The 23,109-nt window shown below is 48.3% G+C and overlaps 1 protein-coding gene across 2 annotated transcripts in view; it reads right to left on the bottom strand.

Annotated features, from left to right (window-relative positions):
* UTP11 (UTP11 small subunit processome component) overlaps nucleotides 1-23,109 on the bottom strand; it is a 66,778-nt gene that overhangs the window by 24,492 nt on the left and 19,177 nt on the right. The gene's annotated exons all lie outside the window — the stretch shown is intronic.

Here is a 23,109-nt window from a genome sequence, read left to right as displayed (position 1 = left end):
CGCAGAAGGAAAGGAACGCCATGTGGTTTTTGGAGGGCCGATTTCACTGGGATAATTTTAAGTTGCCATGTCATATTTGAAGACCCCCTGATGCACTCCTAGCGTAGAAACTCAAAAAAGTGACCCCATTTTGGAAACTACACCCCTCAAGGTATTTAAAATTGATTTTACCAACTTTGTTAACCCTTTAGGTGTTCCACAAGAATTAAAGGAAAATGTAGATTAAATTTCAGAATTTCACTTTTTTGGCAGATTTTCCATTTTAATCAATTTTTTCCCGGTAACAAAGCAAGGGTTAACAGCCAAACAAAATTTAATATTTATTACCCTGATTCTGTAGTTTACAGAAACACCCCACTTATGATCGTAAACTGCTGTACGGGCACACGGCAGGGCGCAGAAGGAAAGCATGATCCAAAATAGTCAAAACATAATCAGACCATCATTTTATATACTATAATTCATGTGGATGTTGGTTCATATGAATGCAAATATATAATTTGTGTGGATCCAGATATCCACAAATATACCGGGGCATGAAACACACCTGTACATCTGCGCATAAATACATTCTCTACAATACTAGATCTAGAAACAGTGGAACACTACTAATGTGTAAACATTTGTAATGCACACCCATATAATGGATGATCACCTAAAGCAGGGCTTGACAAATTTCCTTGGAATCTAGGAGCCAGCTAAAAAAGTTAGGAGCCAGGCGGAGCCGCGTCATAAAGCCCCTAGTAGGTGCCCCCATAGTGCCCCCCCCACTTCTCCATAGAGCCCCCCCAATAATGCTGTATGCCATGTTACATATACCGCCGCTCCGTCCTCGGACCCTATTGACTATAATGGGGACGGGCGTGGAGCTCTGGTGCAGTTCGCGGTGAGAGGCCGCCGGACTAAAAAGTTGGACATGCAGTACTTTTAGTCTGGCGGCCTTTCACCATGCACTGCCGTGCTGCGCCGGAGCTCCACACCCGTTATAGTCAATGGGGACAGAGCGGCGGTCCGGCGAAACAGCGGAAGGACGGATCCGACAGGGTGAACAGCCTGCTGGATCCATCCTGCCGCAAGTGTGAAAGTACCCTTAGTTATATAGCTACTGAATGAGACAGAAGAAGGGATGCCTTTAACATATAGATCTCCTTGAGAAGCCAATTTGATCCTAAAGGGTTAACTCAGACTGTAATCTAAGGCTACTTCCACACTAGCGTTCGGAGCGGATCCGTCTGATGTCTGCTCAGACGGATCCGCTCCTATAATGCAGACGTTTGCATCCGTTCAGAACGGATCCGTCTGCATTATAACTTAGAAAATTTTCTAAGTCAGAAAGTAGCCTGAGCGGATCCGTTCAGACTTTACATTGAAAGTCAATGGGGAACGGATCCGCTTGAAGATTGAGCCATATAGTGTCATCTTCAAGCGGATCCGTCCCCATTGACTTCCATTATAAGTCTGGACGGATCCGCTCGCCTCCGCACGGCCAGGTGGACACCCGAACGCTGCAAGCAGCGTTCAGGTGTCCGCTCACTGAGCGGAGCGGAGGCTGAACGCTGGCAGGCGGATGCATTCTCAGTGGATCCGCCTCCACTGAGAATGCATTGGGGCCAGACGGATGCGTTCGGGGCCGCTCGTGAGCCCCTTCAAACGGTGCGCACGAGCGGACACCCGAACGCTAGTGTAAAAGTAGCAAACTGTGTCCTGTCACTTTTATCTCTCTGCTCCTGTCCCTTAATCTTATCACTGCTGCAACAAAAGCATCAGCCGACAGCCTCAGTGTAACCTGTTCTAGAGTCTGACTGATGGTTCTTTTAGCTCAAAGAATCGAATGAGTCACTAACTAATCGGATCTTTAGATTCTTTTAACCTGAGACTCATTCGATTCTTTCTAGACTCCTTCCTGTACTTGTGTCAGTGACCCAGAGCTGCTAGTGCTTGCATTGCCTGAGCTCTGATTGGTTGGTGGGCGGGGAGGGGAGGGGCTGGCAGAAGCAGCTTCCACTCTAGGATCAGATTACACTCCTCCCGAGCCCCTCCCCTCCCTGCTGCCAGCGTCTCGCTCTCTGTGTGCTGTGACTCACTGACTGAGGAGCTGTTTCAAACGGTGCTGCCTCCGGACAGAACGGCAGCTCCTCACCCATCGCCCGGGCACCTTTGAAAACGGGCTGACAAATACCCAAGCGCCAGCATCAAATTCCTGGTCGCCATGGCGACCTGGCGCCTGGGATTTGTCGAGCCCTGACCTAAAGTGCAACCTAAAGTGCAACGTGCATATAGTGACATACAAGGACATACCTCCACAAGGGAAATTCAATGACAAAATCTAAAAGATCACCGGTTTGCTGTGTTTCTGGGTTATTCGGGTCTCTGGGGACCCGATAACCCGGAACAGGATGGTGATTGGTGGTGTGATAATACACCATCAATCACCATCCTTAGACATCACCTCTCCGGTTCGCTATCATTGGTCGGCAGCAGGGGCGGGAGGTTCAAATTACCGCAGCGCTCCTCTCCTCCTCCTTTTGGGTTTCGGGAAAAAGGTGCTGGGGGCTAGTTGCCTGGCAGGTGGTCACCCCTACCGCTGGCCCTTCGGACTCAGGTTCCCAGGGTTCTGGTTTCCCCCCTGAGCCGGGCCACTCTTCTAGGGTTACCCCGTCTCATGGGTATCAGTCACTCTCGTAGTAGGCCACAGTGCCGGGAAGCCCGGGAAGTCTCTCCCTATTATAAGTTCATAGTGTAGATTGGTAGCGACAGCCACCTCGTGGGTCCACCTGCCGGCAACCGTGGATAGAGACACCATAGCAGTGGGGTAGTCTTTTAAGTCTCCATGAATACACATGACTCCGACTTTCTGGCCACTATACTCAGTGGACCGTACCAGGGGAGTCCAACAGAGCCTCCGCTGGAGTGTCTCCCACCTCCACCTGGCACAGGTGATTCAGAGTCTCCGGGGCACCCTCTGCACACAGCTTCCTAGCATATAACGACTGACGGAAGCCATAGTTCGTGTCCATGGGTTCCACCTGATGTGGACAGTCAGCTCGTACATGGCCAGGCTCCTGACACCGCCAACAGACTATCGGAGCTGGGTCCACAGGGGGTACATCCCGGGCGGGTTTGGTGAGCACAAACCGCCGGGTCTGGGGTTGAGAGTTACAGGATTTGACTACCCCCCTCCCAAAAGAACCTGTAGATTCCGGGTAGCCTCATAGTGATCGACCAGGTCGACCATCTCAAGAGCATTACCTGGAGAGACCTGGCCGAACCATTACTGGAGAGGGGGTGGCAAAGCCCTCCAGAACATATCAGCCAACAGACGGTCCAGCATAGCAGTGGGGCTCAGCACGTCAGGCTGTAGACACTTTTGCAAGAGGTTAAGTAAGTTATAATACTGGGGTCTCACGGGCTCAGCCGGCTTAAGCCCCCACTGATGCACCCGCTGGGCCCGGACCAACACATTCACTCCCAGTCTTGCCAGAATCTCACCCTTGACTTTCTGGTAGTCGGCCGCTTGATCGTCCGGCAAGTCGAAATACACCTGCTGAGAATTGGATGTCAGGAACGGAGTGACTGCTTCAGCCCACTTATCTTGGGGTAGATTCTCCCTTGTGGCCACCTTCTCGTACATCGCTAGGTAGGTTTCGACGTCATCTGATGGTGTCATCTTGGGGATCGCCACACGGACCGCTTTCCGGACATCATGGACACTCTGGGACGCTCCAGCCGTCTGTAAAGCCATCAGTATTGTAACAGCAGCTGGTTTGTTTCTTGCTGGTGATGGTTAGCCTCCACGATAGCTTTCATTACAGCCTCAATTTTGTCACGTGACACAGGTTTAAATTTAGCTGGTTTAATCCAGGACATCCAGCCGTACCTGAAAAAAATACCAACTGTGAGAATTCGCTCTGATAGGCAGGGTAAGCGGACGCAGAACAGATGCAAAATAAACAGTTTTTAAAACAAAACTTCAGTGTTTATTCACACAGGAGGAAAAAACAAAGCAACATTTCAGTCTTAGTGTTTGTTCACACAAAGGAAAGTCCAAAGAACAAAACAGTCACCTTGTTAGCAGGTTTTTCAGCGGTCCAAAACAGGCTTCAGGGGGCCTGTTTCCCCGCATGCGGCTCTATGCCCTCTAGCACGGCGCCGTGCCTCAGATCCCAAAACAGAGACCTTGATTCTGAGCCCAGCTGCCTATTATAAGGACAGCCAGGTGCTGCCAAAACCCGGACCGGCACTTAAACTCCGGTCCAGTATTTGATCTCACCTGGCTGGAAATCAGCCCAGCTGCCCATGTTGGGAGGAAAATACCTGCTTTCCCATACAAAACCCCTTGCTATGTCACACCCCTTAGATGCTGCGGTTGGTTCACTGTACCCTCTGTGCAGCGACCGGGCCGCAGAGGCAATATGTGAGTGTTATGGTGGGCCGATGGGGGTAGAAGCAGTTTGACTCACGGTTAGTAGCGCTCCCTGGGCTGGCGTTCAGTGAATGAAAGGACAGCACCAGTTCCTTCGGGGCACACTCTGTTGTCCAGGGACTTCTGCCAGATGGTGGTTGAGGTGCCCTTGTTGGTGTGGTTTTTAATGTGCCACAGAGGCAGGGTCCCTGGTGTTCATGACGCCAGCAACGTAAAGTGCAAATAGGTGATAAGTTCGCACAATAAGTAGACCAGTTCTCTTAACAAATTCCCAGTACTTTAATGAAGCTGATCCAAAGGTCATCAATGTGCGCAAAAGTCATTTACAGCAAGGCGGCTTCTACAATGGCTCTGGTTAGTTCCTAGAAGTCGCATAAGGGGTATTTTACTCTATAGCAATCAATCTTTCTCCCATGTTTCTCCAGGCTGAAGGGATGTACTTTCTCTGCTGTACTGTATAGTCATATACTTCTGTATCCTCTCTAGGAATACTATCTCCTGACAGGTGGCCTTTCTGTCTTTGGTTATGGTGGGCAGCTGATAGCTTAGAATCTCTCCACCAAATGCAAAAGAGACTAGCGCCTGATAAATTACAATTACCTTCCTTTGCCAATATTCTCCCTCCCTCCCCTCTCTGGGTTGCCTGGATCTTCTGTAATCTTTTCCTTCTATGGGCTGGTACATGGAACTTACCCTGGAGTTTAAATAACTCTCCAAAATGGCTGCTGAGATGCAGCTTTTTCCTCAGACATCACACTCTCCTCCTTCTTCTCCTCTCCAAAGAGCAAGGCGGAGTCAGCCCTGGGAGGCTTGATCCTCCCCCCTCCCTGTGCAACTTTATGGGAACTCAGGCATAAGCACATTTCCATTAAACACAATCACAGTATTAAGCAGTGTGTTTCAGGACACCGCATCTGCATCTAAGGAGTTTACAGAGGGACGGGGCTACCCATCTCTCCCATTAGGCCGCCCGCAACTTGATTGTAGTGTCCCGATTGTTATAATGGCATCTGGAGGCCTAACAAATGCTTTCTGGTCTGCCATGTACAGAAGCCTAGGGTCTGCTAAGGTAAGTGTCAGTGTGAAACTGACAGATTCAGTACACTGCAATAGATAACTATTGCAAGGTATTGCATGACTATCAGCTTCAAAGAAACTAGAGGGCTGTGCTATGAGGACGAAACACTCCATTAGTTTGATCAGATGGAGCCTCTGCCGCTGCTGCTAAGCTAAGTTTTTGCTGCTGTTTGCACTTTATCTCTTGACTATTTTGCTTTGCGCACTTTATGTATTGACTACTTTGTATTGCTGTGCTTTATCTATTCAAATCCCCTGATGAATTGGCCCTAGGCCAATGAAACGCATCGGGCAGTGTGTTTTTGGGATATAGCTGTATTTTGCTTGCTATTGTGGGCTCATTTATACTATATCCCTTAGTGTGCCAACATACAGTAGTTCCCTCGCTTGTTCCCTTCTCTGACGAAACTGGGCAGTCACATGGCACAGCGTAGGGACACCTAGGGACAACTTAGGAGGTTTAAACATATAGGGAGGGATCAATAGGAGAAAGAGACCAAGTCTCCCTTCCTCTCCCACTCCTTTGCTCCCGCTTAGGTTTTTTGGCACTACATATAGCAATTTTGTACTTTTTCACCATTGAGTGATTTGTAATAAGTGTCCTGTACTGTGGCGAGCGACCTTTTCGCCTCCTTTTGGGTATTTTTAATGATGTATTAAAGTTAAGTCTTATTTGAGGTTACCCACCAGTTCTGTTAATTTTTTGTATTTATAATTGGGTACCCATTTTTTTTGGTTATCATTAGTGACTAGAGTTGAGCGAACACCTGGATGTTCGGGTTCGAGAAGTTCGGCCGAACTTCCCGGAAATGTTCGGGTTCGGGATCCGAACCCGACCCGAACTTCGTCCCGAACCCGAACCCCATTGAAGTCAATGGGGACCCGAACTTTTCGGCACTAAAAAGGCTGTAAAACAGCCCAGGAAAGGGCTAGAGGGCTGCAAAAGGCAGAAAAATGTAGTTAAATCCCCTGCGCAACAGGAGGCAAAGAATGTTGCCCTGCGATCCTTGGCGGCGGAAGGACGTGCGCCAAACAGCTCTCCGCCTGGGGCCCAGCCGCCACTACATTTACCCAGTGTGCAGTTAGGGAGATATAGCGTCCCTGGCCATGCTTACTGGTCCACATATCTGTGGTTAGGTGGACCTTGCCACAGATGGCGTTGTGCAGTGCACACTTGATTTTATCGGATACTTGGTTGTGCAGGGAAGGCACGGCTCTCTTGGAGAAGTAGTGCAGGCTGGGAACAACATACTGTGGGACAGCAAGCGACATGAGCTGTTTGAAGCTGTCTGTGTCCACCAGCCTGAATGACAGCATTTCATAGGCCAGTAGTTTAGAAATGCTGGCATTCAGGGCCAGGGATCGAGGGTGGCTAGGTGGGAATTTACGCTTTCTCTCAAATGTTTGTGAGATGGAGAGCTGAACGCTGCCGTGTGACATGGTTGAGATGCTTGGTGACGCCGGTGGTGGTGTTGGTGGTACATCCCATGTTTGCTGGGCGGCAGGTGCCAACGTTCCTCCAGAGGCGGAGGAAGAGGCCGAGGCGGCAGCAGCAGAAGAGGTAGCAGGGGGAGCCTGAGTGACTTCCTTGTTTTTAAGGTGTTTACTCCACTGCAGTTCATGCTTTGCATGCAGGTGCCTGGTCATGCAGGTTGTGCTAAGGTTCAGAACGTTAATGCCTCGCTTCAGGCTCTGATGGCACAGCGTGCAAACCACTCGGGTCTTGTCGTCAGCACATTGTTTGAAGAAGTGCCATGCCAGGGAACTCCTTGAAGCTGCCTTTGGGGTGCTCGGTCCCAGATGGCGGCGGTCAGTAGCAGGCGGAGTCTCTTGGCGGCGGGTGTTCTGCTTTTGCCCACTGCTCCCTCTTTGTCTTTTGCTACGCTGTTGGCTCGGTCTCACCACTGCCTCTTCCTCCGAACTGTGAAAGTCAGTGGCACGACCTTCATTCCATGTGGTGTCTAGGACCTCATCGTCCCCTGCATCGTCTTCATCTCTGACCTCCTGTTCAGTCTGCACACTGCAGAAAGACGCAGCAGTTGGAACCTGTGTTTCGTCATCATCAGAGACGTGCTGAGGTGGTATTCCCATGTCCACATCATCAGGAAACATAAGTGGTTGTGCGTTCTATGTCTTCCACCGCTGGGGAAGGGCTAGGTGGATGCCCTTGGGAAACTCTGCCAGCAGAGTCTTCAAACAGCATAAGAGACTGCTGCATAACTTGAGGCTCAGACAGTTTCCCTGATATGCATGGGGGTGATGTGACAGACTGATGGGCTTGGTTTTCATGCGCCATCTGTGCGCTTTCTGCAGAAGACTGGGTGAGAGATAATGTGAACGTGCTGGATCCACTGTCGGCCACCCAATTGACTAAATCCTGTACCTGCTCAGGCCTTACCATCCTTAGAACGGCATTGGGCCCCACCAAATATCGCTGTAAATTCTGGCTGCTACTGGGACCTGAGGTAGTTGGTTCACTAGGACGTGTGGCTGTGGCAGAACGGCCACGTCCTCTCCCAGCACCAGAGGGTCCACTAACACCACCACGACCATGTCCGCGTCCCTTACTAGATGTTTTCCTCATTGTTACCGTTCACCACAATAAGAAAAAAATTATTTGGCCCAATGTATTGAATTCAAATTCAGGCCTTTTTTTACAGGCACCTAACACTATCTGGCTATCTATTTAGGTACCGTATTACACTAATACAGGCACAGCAGTAACGACAGATTTAGCTGAATATAAATTGTAGGCCTAGTATTTAGGCGCTGGATGACAGGTATCCATTTTACGGACAGAATTAGACTTGGAAATGCACGGTAGCGTGTGAAGTTATTGACTCCTTGACTCCAGACTCCACCGTGGAAGGCTGCAGTATCTAGTTGGGTGGAAGGGCTATTCCCCCGAGGATAACTCCTGGGAGCCGGAGGAAAATGTCCATGCCCCCAGACTGGTAAAATCTTTCCACCAAAGACATCCCGATAAACCATCATCTGCGGTGCCCGGAGGTCACCTTGGAAGGGGGGGAGTACTGTCGGGATTTGAACCAGTGACCAGCCATGTCCCAGGCAGTAGCTCTAGCCACTAGACTACCAACCCTTCTGGACATTTCCTTCTACTGAACTCTTTGATCTACCTTGTTCCAGCCTTGCCTTGTTAATCTCTGTGATTCCTTGCACCTGCTACTTCCTCTTTATAAGCCCAGCCTCTTGCACCAGATCCCTGCTGGTTATTGTTCTTCTGGACTTGATCCTGCTGCATCTACTGCTGTTCCTCTGCTGCTGCTGCTGCTGCTGCTGCCGCTGCTACTGCTACCAACTTGACTGCTGCCGACCTTGGAATTGTCCCCGACTACTCTTCTGCTTGTCCCTACCAACTGAACTGCTTCCACCGTTCCCGATCCGGATTGTCTGACCACGTTCACTGCCGCCTGCCCTGACCCACCGCCTGCTAACCGATTACGCCTCTGTCTGACTTCCTGCAACTACAACCTGCCTGCGGTCCTTGCCACTGGGCTCCACCTCCAGCCAGCTATCCTCTGACTCAGGTGAGCCTGTAGGATTGTAACACACTGTTAAGTGCAACTTGGAGGTAGAAGATAATTGGGGGGAGTCCTGACTAACATGGCTATCTGGGTGAGGGCAGGAACAAGGGGCAACCTGAAACACATAAACCATAGATAAAATGCCAACAGGCCCTCACCCTTCAGGTCCAGTCCACGAAGTGGCTCCCAGAAGTCAGCAGTCTTTCAAATAAAGGTCCACAAAGAGCAGCTCTTTAGAAGAGGGGCCTGATGTCCTCCTCTCTGCTGGAGCTACTAAAGCTTATTAGAGGTCTGTCCTGCCTCTGGTAATCCACTCTGGCTCAAGTGGTGGAGCGCCACTGCCCTCCTGTGGCGGGACTTGATGTTGACCAGGTTGTGACACTTTTTACTGCAGCTGCCATCTTAGGCTTTACAGAGGCGGCTGCCCCTGCCATCCCAAAGGGGTCCAGTATCTCTAGCTGCATAGGGGTCGGTAAACAGTCCTCCTCTCTGGGGGGTGAATCCTGGGCTGCTGCTCTCCTCATAGCTGCCTCCATCTTCCACAGCAGCTGATAGTTGACGACTGTCTGGCTGATGGTCAAAGACGTGGTGGACACACACTTGCGGAGGAAGTGTTGGGGGTGCTAGCAGGCCTGGTATGAGTGGCTCCGGCTCTGGCTGGGGTTGCTCTCTGAAACGGAGTACGCCATCGACTGACTCTTGGAGACAGCGCACTCTGCCAGTGGCATTTGGGTCGTCCGGCCATTCTTCAGGTGCGGTTAGGTGTACTATGGGTTTTTCCAGGCAGACTACCGCCATGGCGAACAGACCCTGGAGGGACTCCATGGGGGTATATTCCATGGTGTCCCCCATGTAGAGGCTATGGCTGGTTTCGGTAGGTAAGGCCGCTTCACCAAGCGCCTATTGACATATAGCTCTCGGCCAGTCTTGCTATCCTGCACGAATCCGCACCCCCGCTCAACTGAAAACCAGACCACACTTCCGGTGCTCCTTTCAAACAACGGGTCCCAGGGCTGAGGCCGGTCCCACACCCTAATGGCCCAGTCTTCAACGGCTTTGCGGTACTGCCACATATTTTGCGCACGGACAGTAATCTCCTTGGGGACCATGGGGTTTAGTCCCTCAAACGAGCAATGTTTTCTAGGCGGCGGAGTGGAAACTCTGCTTGCCTCGCCAGCTGGCACGGGGGATGCCTGTGGTACCTGCTGAGAGGTTTGCCGTACCTGCAATACATAGATCTCTTCGGGGGCGGACTTCTCCTCGGGGTCCTCGTCACCCCACACAAGGCCACCCCAGTCCGGCTGACGAGGTTGCGACATGCTACTCTCTCTTGTGCTGGCAGGAACTGAAGATGAAGGAGGGGCTTCCAGGGAGGAGCTTCCACTTCCTCTCTTTATACAGTAACATTGCTCCCGGCGGGCAGGGCTATCCCGCTTTAGCTGGGGGCGTCCCCTGATTTTCCTGCTCTGCCTGCTCATAAAGAAGCTGCGCCATTGCCTATAAAAATGGCGGATTAACCCTTGGGACGCGGGCGCGCGTGGTTTTGCGCTTGCTGCTCCACAGTAAATGCATTAAAATCATTTTTAAAGGTATTTTGGTGAATCCAGTAGGCTGTACAGTTCATGGGCACACAGATTTATCCCATTCGGATCCTGTTCGTGACGCCACTTTTGCAGCACATGGGGGTCAACGTCCATGGGATCCCTTTAAGATGAGAAAAGTGCAGTGACGCTAGTTGCATTGAAGCAACAATTCAATTGCACAGGGCCCCTTTTAGTTATATGGATGGTACCCAGTGTAGGAATGTCAGAGTGGTGGTGGGTGGCCTAAACTACAGTTTGTCCCACAAAAAATAGCACTCATACAGCTCTTAAAAATCCTTTCCGCAAAATCCATGCTACAAAATCCAAATGGTACTCCTTCCCAGGCTCGGACTGGCCCACAAGGGTACAGACACTTACTGTACCTGAGTGCACAGAGCAGGGCTTGTCGGTGACTGAGAGGGTGAAGATTCAAGTTCATTTACAGAGATGAGAGTAGAACTCTGCATCAGAACTGGGGGTTCCGCACTGGAAATGAGGGGTTCACTTCACACCCAAAACCCAAGAGTTACTTGTAACGGGGTTCCGAAGGTGCACTCGGTCCCCCATTGCCCGCAGAACTGTTGCTTAGCTTTGGGAATGAGGATCTGTGTTTGACCTCATTCCCAGGGCGGCTTTACTAGCTGGGTGGCTCCCTGCTCCTAGTCTGCCTTGAGCGCCGAGCTGATCACTCGGTGCTCGACTGGTTGGTCTGTCGGTCATGTGACGCTGGCCACGTCACATGACCCTCACTCGCCACTATAAATACAGGCAGCCTGCTGGCCACAGGTTGCCTGTTAATTTAGGTTCCACCTGTGATTTGGTCTTTCCTGGCGTACTTACCTCCTGCTGAATTCCTGACGATCATCTGCCTGCTCCTTGTGTACTTTGCTGCTCTCCTGGTATTTGACCCCGGCCTCCTCCTGACGATCCTCTGCTGACTCCTTTGGTACTTCACGTCTCTCCTGGTATTTATGACCCCGGCTTCTCCTGACAATTCTCTGCTTGCTCCATTTGTACTTTGTAGCTTTCCTGGTATTGACTCGGTCCGTTCACGTCCTGTTGTTTGTCTGTCTGTCATCCCTGCACTTATTCCAAGTTAGGGATTGCCGTCCAGTTGTCCCCTGTCATTAGGACTCGCGAGGCAAGTAGGCAGGGCCAGGGGTAAGGGTGGAGCGCAGTGGTCACTTCCCTCCCCCCTGTGTGTGTGTGTGTGTGTACGCGACCGTTACATTACTGACAGCACACTCACTTTTCACCTAAAGTCATCTTTTCCGCTGAAGTCACTCTCGTCATCCGCTACACTGTCACTTGCAACTTGCTTGCAGAGGAATGAAATTCCGACTCCGTGGCACAGGACACAAAGTTTCTCTGCTGGGCGCTAGGCAAGCCAATCAGCAGCAGGCTCTGCAAGCACTGCTAATGCTGATTGGCCAGCCCAGCAGCAAGACAACATAGAGTGCTAGTCGGGACTCTAGCGGTTGCAGCACTAGCTACTGACGATGTGCTGAGTAAAGGGAGGCCCCGAGGACAGGACAGAGGAAGCAAGGAGCTGGAAATCAGAGCCTGAGCCCCGGACAGGGACTCAAGACAGAAGCGAGAATTAAGTGTACTTAGGAGTCGGGGCCTTTTGTCCAAGACCGGGCCCCCTTTCTCCAGGGGCCCCATAGCAGCTGCATGGTCTTCCTACATTGGAGGTACACCGCTGACTGTACCTCCTAAAGGGGTATTCCCATGGTGCCTTTTCATACTTATCTGCTGCCAGCGCGCCGTTCACTTCCTGGATTCTGGCTGGGGGCGGGCTTCATCTTGATTGACGTCTTCTCCCGGCCGCGCCGCGCACTGGACTGAATGCACACGCTGCCGCGCATGCGCCATGGTGACTTATCCCTGGCCAGTATAGTACAGATCTGGCATGTGCATTCGCGGCTCTGTACTATTCTGACCAGGAAGAAGTCACCATGGCGCATGCGCATTCAGGACAGCGAGCAGCCCGGCCGGGAGAAAAGAAGGAGTCTTCTGCGCAAGTGCGGCCACAGGGATTCTGGAGAAGAGCGGTGGCCGTAACCAGGGGAGACCGAATGACAACAATGAGGTAAGTGGGGATGAATTGTCTCCTAAAGGGTAGGAATTGGTTAATCAAATATATTTACAAAAATGATCACTGTCAAATGATTAACAGTGATCATTATGATGGGAATATCCCTTTAATTTTTTAATTTTTTTGCAGTAGAATCTGTATAAGGCCTCATGCACACAACCATATTCATTTTGCGGTCTGCAAATGGCAGATCCGCAAAAAATATGGATGTACTCCATGTTACATCCACATTTTTTGCGGACCCATTGACTTCAATGAGTATGTGGTCCGGAGATAGTTTCTGTCAATACAAAACTTTCCTCTATCCACAGAATATCTGGGACCACCACTGATCACGACAACTAGATCCTGTGTCCCCTTATGAATGAAGTGGCAGGTCGAGTGTGCACATAGCTACTCTGTTTACTCTCTATGGGACTGCTGAAGATAGCCGAGTACAATGCTCAGCTACTTCCAGAAGTCCCATAGACATTGAATAAAGCAGAAGGGAACATGGTTGACGTACCATTCCATTTCTTTGGGGACACAAGATCCCCATTCTCATGATCATGGGGGACCCAGCAGTACCCACCGATCAGATACTTATTCCCTATTATGTAAGTAGGGGATACAAAAATAAGCTGAGCTGTACAACCAAGAAAGGCCATCACTATCTGATCAGCAGGGGGTCCTACACCTTGCACCCCCATCTAGTTGACTATGAAGATTCATAAAGAGGCTCAGACACTCCACTACTTAATATACACTGACTTCTTTATTAACTGCAAGGTATCAAATGTACAGTAGATGTTCTCATTAGAAGTCAGGACACTGGTCTTAAATGTGACCCTGTTGATGAATGGGCCTTTGACTCATGAGGAGTCGGGCCTTCAGCACTCAGGAGAGGAAAAACCCCCAGTGGAGGAAACCTCTAGGGAACCATGGCTGAAGGACTGCCCTTCCCTTAGGCGGTGGAGGAAAACGATGGCACGTGACAAGGACGATAGATTTTTCCTTGAATCAATGGTGAATGCCAAATGCATTGACCTCTGCAGAGACCAAGCCTGGAATCTGCCTTTTAATGCAGCAGGAAACTCACTTCGGTGAATACATCTGTCTGCGGATAGTCCGGTGAATGACAAGTCCAGTGGTGAATGCAGAGACCGAGACCGGAATCTGCCTCTTAATGCAGCAGGAAACTCACTTCTTTGGTGAATACATCTGTCTGCGGAAAGTCCGGTGAATGTCAAGTCCAGTGGTTATTGCAGAGACCAAGCCTGGAATCTGCCTTTGATGCAGCAAGAAACTCACTTTTTTAGTGAATACATCTGACTGCAGAACGTCTGGTGGGTGAGTGCAGAGACCGAGCCCGGAATCTGCCTCTTGCTGAAGCGTAGGTCATCTGATCCTGACATGGTGGCCACCTCCGGCTGTATCTCATTCATTGCCACTATACAGTGAGACCCCCGCTCTGGTACAATGATCTGTAGATACAAAAAATATAACTAATTATGACTGAACATGAAACAGCGGAAAATTACATGTAAGTGACACACAATTTACTCCCGGTCACTGTGGATCATTGTAATCCCTTTAACTGTATTAAACGCTTATCAATGTCATTGACTGTAATAGCTGTTATTCTTGTTCTGGGACCCACTGCTGTATCCAACATAAACAGAATACACCTTATAATCGTGGACTGATTTATTTTCATATATTTTTAGGGCGTTTGGAGCTCAGCTTTCCTGATACAAATCGCCAAAACCCCTCTTTTCTTACACACTTTCATAGTTAAAATTCTGGGAGCCATTACTCGACGTGATCTACATATCAAGATCAATGGGAGCACGCCCTAGTGGTGACTGCAGGCAGTTGGAATTTTATCATACTTATTTACCATGTATCAGGAGATTTGGATGATTTTCCACTAATGGCCACTGCTCTGCTCATCTTCATGGAAAATCTAAACCCTAATTTATTCTGTGTCATCACTCTGGTGTCTCCAGAACTTGGCATCATGTATGTTATTATTATGAGCTCTTATAATCATATTACATTTCATGACTCCGATAACAAGGATCTTACCTTATTTAGGGGTCTTTTTGGTTCTTAAGACCAATACTTTCTAGCAAGGGTCACTGGTGAAGATAGGAGATGGTTTATGCTGCACCTCATTTTGTCTCAGACCTCTGGTGATCCGATCTACCGCAATTGCCTTCTTAACCCCAGGCTGTTTTTATTTCCAGTGGTGACCAGTGGAAACCGCTGTGTCCAAGTTATACGGAAAACACCATATCAAGAAGCAGAATAATCACAAATCATCAATATACACAATAAAGATGCCAGGTCTTCTCATGGATGCGGTCCCTATCATCTGATAGTCTGACACATGTTCCCAGGACACAACTGCCTGATAATAAAGTCTCTAGGATGGAGTTAAAATAATAAATTAGCATACCCCACTCATTAATAGGTATAACACAGCGAAGTTATGGAGCCCATAGGCTAAAAGGTCTATGTTTGTGAGGTGTGATTATCCCGAACCCTTGATGCTTGTCTAAGTACTTACTACACATACATATATTATCACATAAGAAGACAATAATACAATCAATACATGAAGTACAGTACATGAAGATGATCAAACCTAGAAAAGTCACTGGTTACTTACCGATGCCAACAAGTCTGTGGGTTCTAGACCTGTACCATGGGTCAGCGGTTGTAATCTGGGGTTGGGTAGAGACTGCAGTTTTGGTGACAAAGAGGATCCAGGTCTGTTTCAGTAATATCAGGCTTCTGGTCAGGGCGATCTCTTGGCCCATCATAGACTCGACATGTCATAAAAGACATGGAGTCGCTAATTGACCTTTTTGGGAAAGCCTGTAATCCTACCATTCTGTAGGCAGGATATTAGATGGTCTCTCATCACGTTGTGCTGGAAGATCGCTGTGGGTTCACCGTCATCTGCCAGAAACTCAAAGGCAAATTCTATGGCGAACACCCCACAGTCATAGGTGTTTTTCTGCTGATGTTTCAGGTAGGGATCGACCGATATTTTTTTTTTTTTTACAGCCGATACTGATAATTTGTGAACTTTCAGGCCGATAGCCGATAATTCATACCGATATTCTGTGAAATTTCATTTTTGAAAAAAAATAATTCCTACACACATCTGCTGAAAATGAATATTTTTATTGTTAATGTGTAGTTTTTTTTTTTTGTAAACCTTTCTTTTTTATTTATACTTAATATTTTGGTGTTTATTTTTTACTAACTTTTAACCCCCTTAGGGACTAGAACCCTTGTCCTATTCACCCTGATAGATCTCTATCAGGGTGAATAGGATCTCACACTGTCCCTGCTGCTCTGTGCTCTGTGCACACAGCAGCATGGAGCTTACCATGGCAGCCAGAGCTTCAATAGCGTCCTGGCTGCCATGGTAACCGATCGGAGCCCCAGGCTTACACTGCTGGGGCTCTGATCGGAGGAGGAGGGGAGAGGGGACCCTGTGGCCACTGCCACCAATGATTAAGACTGGGGGGGCTTGGGCTAGATTATTTTATCCACTTAATGGCCAGACCATCTAATATGTTAATGAACTAAGATATATGGTTAGTGTTTGTTTAACCACCTCCGGACCGCCTAACGCAGGATCGCGTTCCGGAGGTGGCAGCGCTGCGCAGAGTTACGCATATACGCGTCATCTCGCGAGACGCGAGATTTCGCTCAAAGCCGGCCCGCGCATGCGCATCGCGGGCCGGCAAAAGTTAGAGGACAAGTTCGTCACCAGCCTGCCAGCAACGATCATTTGGCTGGCAGGCTGGCGATTTTCAAAAAATCGAATCAGAAGCCAAATAACACATCATATTAGTAAATATGATGTGTTAAATGGCTTGTCTGCTCCTCTGCTGGTCCTTTTCGTCGGTTGGTTCCAGCAGAGGAGCAGACATCACAGTGAGTAGCACCAAACACTTCACCTTAGCCCCAGATCACCCCCATCACCCGAATTAACCCCTTGATCACCCCTTGATCGCCCCTGTCAATTACCTAGTGAAAGGAAAAAAGTGATCAGTGTAAACTGTCACTTTTTTTTTTTCACTGGTATTGACTGATAGGTTTTAGGATAGTTTAGGCCCCTTGGTTAGGTAGTTTAGCGTCAGTTAGCGCCCAGCCCACCGCACCGCAGTCACTGATTCGCTGATTAGCGTATCGCTAATCAGCATTTGTACTTTTATAGTATCTGTAAGTGATCACAGTCACTTATCTGACTGATCACAGTCAGATCTATAATTGTATTAGTGTCACCTTAGCTCGCCCTCCACCCAAAACGCAGTGTTTGCCCGATCAAGCCTGATCGGTCGCCCACACGTGCGTTCACCCACGCCCGCCCCGCCGCAGTGACAAAAAATATTATATTTTTTGATCACTGCACAATCACTTTCCAAACGCTGCGGCGATAAAAAAATCAGTTTTGATATTTTTTATCAACCGCAGCGGCCTCCGGTACTTCGCTAGCCTCCCCTTTGTAAGACAGGCTTGCTTTTTTTCTTGGGTAGTCTCAGGGAATACCCCTAAATTTAGTAGTCCAAATGGCAAACAGGGGGTATTCTTCTGAAGAGGCCTACAGGCTTCTGACCCAGTCGGATGAGGAATGGGAACCCTCATCTGACGAATCTAGCGGGTCAGAATATGAACCTGTAGAAAGCAGTGGCAGTCTGACCCAAAGTTCGGACGAGGAGGTTGAGGTCCCTGATAGCACCAGGCGTACCAGGCCCCGTGTCGCTAGACCACAGGTTGTGCGGGATCCGTTTCAAGGGCAGCAGAGTGGGGCTGGCGCTGTCGGATGACGTGGTGAGGCATACACCAGCAGCGCAGCCCTCCCTGGACCTAGTACCAGCACTGCCATACAACATGGTGAAGTGGCGAGCACCAGAAGGGCAGTTGAAGCTGGTACGGTGGCACGTGCAATAGTTACCCCGTCGCAGCCACTGCAAAGACAGGCCCGTAGAGCCCCTAGAGTCCCTGAGGTGCTGGCAAACCCTGATTGGCAGTCACCAACTTCAGCCGCACCTGTAGTTCCCCCTTTCACCGCCCAGTCTGGAGTTCGGGTTGAGACAGCTCAGATCGGTTCGGCCCTGGGATTTTTTGAGCTGTTCTTGACTGCGGAGCTCTTGGACTTAGTCGTGGCAGAGAGTTTCTGGCAGATGACGGTGAACCCACAGCGATCTTCCAGCACAACGTGATGAGAGACCATCTAATATCCTGCCTACAGAATGGTAGGATTACAGGCTTTCCCAAAAAGGTCAATTAGCGACTCCATGTCTTTTATGACATGTCGAGTCTATGATGGGCCAAGAGATCGCCCTGACCAGAAGCCTGATATTACTGAAACAGACCTGGATCCTCTTTGTCACCTGCCACGACTAGTTTCCGAAATTTTTCTGGGCCTTCTCCTCAACATGGGCCTGACAAAAAAGCATGAATTGCGGTCATATTGGTCCACGAACCCGATTCATCACATGCCCATGTTCTCTGCTGCTATGTCCAGGGCACGTTTTGAGACCATCCTGCGTTTCCTGCACTTTAGCGACAACAGCACCTCTCGTCCCAGATGCCACCCAGCTTTTGACCAGCTCCACAAAATTCGGCCCCTCATAGACCACTTCAACCAGAAATTTGCAGATTTGTATACCCCCAAGCAAAACATCTGCGTAGACGAGTCCCTAATACATTTTACCGGGCGCCTTGGCTTCAAACAATACATCCCAAGCAAGCGTGCCCGGTATGGGGTCAAATTGTATAAGCTCTGTGAAAGGGCCACAGGCTATACCCACAAATTTCGGATCTATGAGGGAAAAGATCAGACCCTGGAGCCGGTCGGTTGCCCTGACTACCTGGGGAGCAGTGGGAAGACAGTCTGGGACTTGGTGTCACCCTTATTTGGCAAGGGGTACCATCTTTATGTGGACAATTTTTACACAAGTGTACCCCTCTTCAGGCATTTGTTTCTAGAACAGATTGACTGCTGTGGCACTGCGCGAACTAGTCGCGTGGGCTTCCCCCAACGGCTCGTTACCACCCGTCTTGCAAGGGGGGAGAGGGCTGTCTTGTGTAACCAAGAACTGCTCGCGGTGAAATGGAGAGACAAGCGTGACGTTTACATGCTCTCCTCCATTCACGCAGACACGACCATACAAATTGAAAGGGCAACCTGTGTCATTGAAAAGCCCCTCTCAGTCCACGACTATAATGCGCTCATGGGAGGGGTGGACTTCAATGACCAGATGTTGGCTCCCTATTTAGTTTCCCGACGCACCAGACGCTGGTATAAGAATGTGTCTGTATATTTGATTCAATTGGCGATGTACAATAGTTTTGTTCTCTACAGTAAGGCTGGGAGAACGGGATCCTTCCTCAAATTTCAGGAAGAGATCATCGCGAACCTCCTGTATCCAGGAGGTTCCATGGCCCCATCCACCAGTGTAGTTAGCCGTCTACATGAGCAACATTTCCCCAGTGTCGTTCCTGGTACCTCAACCCAACCGTTACCCCGAAAAAGATGTCGTGTCTGTAGCAGGAGTGGAATAAGGCGTGACACCCGCTATTTCTGTCCTGACTGTCCTGACCACCCTGCCCTATGATTTGGAGAGTGTTTCCGGAAGTACCACACACAGGTACACTTAGCATAGTGATTGCATCTCACAGGACAGGCACACAGGGCTATTAGGGCCCTTTTACTCACAGCTGCTGCAAACCTCTCCATTCACCTGGGATAAAGTACATAATGTACTTCGCCACATCTTTGGGCGATTTGCGCTTTGCACATTGTCCCATGGGGAAGGAGAGGTTTGTCCTATGAAAGGTAAAAAAAAAAAAATCAAAAAAAAAATCACAGGTAAGCAAAAAAGTTAACGTTCAGTTCAAAAAGTTAAAAAAAAGTTTATATGTTCTGTTCAAAAGTTATTATAAAGTTAATAAATTTATTGAGTTGCGGCCTGGTTTTTTCTTTTTTGTTTTGTTTTTTTTACCTTCCAGGTGGACCAACCGATGAACCAGCTGCAGCACTGATGTGCATTCTGACAGAAGCATTGCGCTGCTATCACATTACACACAAGTCGGTGTATGCGGCGCTGCAAGACGAGATTTCTCCTCTGCAGTAAAAGATACGTTTGCCGAGGCATATGAGCTGAGGAGGTGGCGGTGTTCATATACTTTGGCAAACACTTTGTATATATAAAAAAAAAAATCCTGGCAATGATTTATTCATTCACATCGATTGATGTGAATGGAGAAATCTGGTTTGCCAGGGCATACGAGCTACCGTATATACTCGAGTATAAGACGAGTTTTTTGGCACATATTTTTGTGCTCAAAAAGCCTCCTCGTCTTATACTCGAGTCTAGGTCTTAGCTCCGGTAATAGCAGGAAGTGCGGGGGGCGGCGCTCACTCACTGACGTCACGCGCCTGCGCCGCCTAGTGGGAGCAGGCACGTGACGTCAGTGAGTGAGCGCCGCTCCCCGCACTGCCTGTATTACCGAAGCAAAGACAAAGTAAGATATCCAAAGTTAAAGGTTACTGATTAGTTTAAATATACTGCTGTGAGCGTCGGGGAGGGGGATCTGTGGATGGCACTGTAGGGGGATCTGTGGATGGCACTGTAGGGGGATCTGTGGATGGCACTGTAGGGGGATCTGTGGATAACACAGTAGGGGGATCTGTGGATGGCACTGTAGGGGGATCTGTGGATGGCACTGTAGGGGGATCTGTGGCTGGCAGTGCCATCCACAGATCCCCCTACAGTGCCATCCACAGATCCCCCCTCCCCTAAACAGTGCCATCATGGCACTGTTTAGGGGAGGGGGGATCTGTGGATGGCACTGTTTAGGGGGGATCTGTGGATGGCACTGTTTAGGGGGGATCTGTGGATGGCACTGTTTAGGGGGGAGATCTGTGGATGGCACTGTTTAGGGGGGAGATCTGTGGATGGCTCCCTGTATTTAATGCAGAGTGTGTGTGTATATAATGCACACACTCTGCATTGAATACAGGGAGTCACCCTCTTGCAGATGTGTGTATATAATGTAGAGTGTGTGCATTATATACACATACACTGTGCATTATAGCTGCATTTCCCACCCTAGTCTTATACTCGAGTCAATAATTTTTCCCATTTTTTAGGGGTAAAATTAGGGGCTCGGCTTATACTCGGGTCGGCTTATACTCAAGTATATATACGGTAAGTGGGTATGGATGTTGGGCGGAGCTCCTATGTCCTGGCAGACGCCTTTCCCCTCCTTTTTTTTTTGTCATTGTCATTTTACATATACCCCTGCTGGGTGAGATAAATATCTTGGTCAAATGCCAACTTTGTATAAAAAAAATGGGAAAAGTTGTCTTTTGCCAAGATATTTCTCTCACCCAGCATGGGTATATGTAAAATGACACCCCAAAACACATTGCCTAACTTCTCCTGAGTACGGAGATACCACATGTGTGACACTTTTTTGCAGCCTAGGTGGGCAAAGGGGGCCACATTTCAAAGAGCACCTTTCGGATTTCACCGGCCATTTTTTACAGATTTTGATTTCAAACTATTTACCACACATTAGGGCCCCTAGAATCCCAGGGCAGTATAACTACCCCACAAGTGACCCCATTTTGGAAAGAAGACACCCCAAGGTATTCCGTGAGGGGCATGGCGAGTTCCTAGAATTTTTTTATTTTTTGTCACAGGTTAGTGGAAAATGATGATTTTTTTTTTTTTTTTACAAAGTCTCATATTCCACTAATTTGTGACAAAAAATAAAAACTTCTATGAACTCACTATGCCCATCAGCGAATACGTTGGGGTGTCTTCTTTCCAAAATGGGGTCACTTGTGGGGTAGTTATACTGCCCTGGCATTCTAGGGGCCCAAATGTGAGGTAAGTAGTTTGAAATCAAAATCTGTAAAAAATGGCCGGTGAAATCCGAAAGGTGCTCTTTGGAATATGGGCCCCTTTGCCCACCTAGGCTGCAAAAAAGTGTCACACATCTGGTATCTCCGTACTCAGGAGAAGTTGGGCAATGTGTTTTGGGGTGTCATTTTACATATACCCATGCTGGGTGAGATAAATATCTTGGTCAAATGCCAACTTTGTATAAAAAAATGGGAAAAGTTGTCTTTTGCCAAAATATTTCTCTCACCCAGCATGGGTATATGTAAAATGACACCCCAAAACACATTGCCCAACTTCTCCTGAGTACCGAGATACCACATGTGTGACACTTTTTTGCAGCCTAGGTGGGCAAAGGGGCCCACATTCCAAAGAGCACCTTTCGGATTTCACCGGTCATTTTTTACAGATTTTGATTTCAAACTACTTACCACACATTAGGGCCCCTAGAATGCCAGGGCAGTATAACTACCCCACAAGTGACCCCATTTTGGAAAGAAGACACCCCAAGGTATTCGCTGATGGGCATAGTGAGTTCATGGAAGTTTTTATTTTTTGTCACAAGTTAGTGGAATATGAGACTTTGTAAGAAAAGAAAAAAATCATAATTTTCCGCTAACTTGTGACAAAAAATAAAAAGTTCTATGAACTCACTATGCCCATCAGCGAATACCTTAGGGTGTCTACTTTCCGAAATGGGGTCATTTGTGGGGTGTTTGTACTGTCTGGCCATTGTAGAACCTAAGGAAACATGACAGGTGCTCAGAAAGTCAGAGCTGCTTCAAAAAGCGGAAATTCACATTTTTGTACCATAGTTTGTAAACGCTATAACTTTTACCCAAACCATTTTTTTTTTTACCCAAACCTTTTTTTTTATCAAAGACATGTAGAACAATAAATTTAGAGAAAAATGTATATATGGATGTCGGTTTTTTTGCAAAATTTTACAACTGCAAAAAAAATCGTAAAATTTCGATTAATAACAAAAAAAGTAAAAATGTCAGCAGCAATGAAATACCACCAAATGAAAGCTCTATTAGTGAGAAGAAAAGGAGGGTAAATTCATTTGGGTGGTGAGTTGCATGACCGAGCAATAAACGGTGAAAGTAGGGTAGGTCAGAAGTGTAAAAAGTGGCCTGGTCATTAAGGGTGTTTAAGCTAGGGGGGCTGAAGTGGTTAATGGAAGCAGATTTTCAGTTTTCGAGGATACATTGATTTTTTACCTTTACAGTACAGTCGTGGCCAAAAGTTTTGAGAATGACACAAATATTAGTTTTCACAAAGTTTGCTGCTAAACTGCTTTTAGATCTTTGTTTCAGTTGTTTCTGTGATGTAGTGAAATATAATTACACGCACTTCATACGTTTCAAAGGCTTTTATCGACAATTACATGACATTTATGCAAAGAGTCAGTATTTGCAGTGTTGGCCCTTCTTTTTCAGGACCTCTGCAATTCGACTGGGCA

This window comes from Bufo bufo, chromosome 3 (genome assembly GCF_905171765.1).
Source record: "Bufo bufo chromosome 3, aBufBuf1.1, whole genome shotgun sequence".
NCBI classification, from domain to species: domain Eukaryota; kingdom Metazoa; phylum Chordata; class Amphibia; order Anura; family Bufonidae; genus Bufo; species Bufo bufo.
This window is presented reverse-complemented; position numbering and strand designations above follow the sequence as displayed.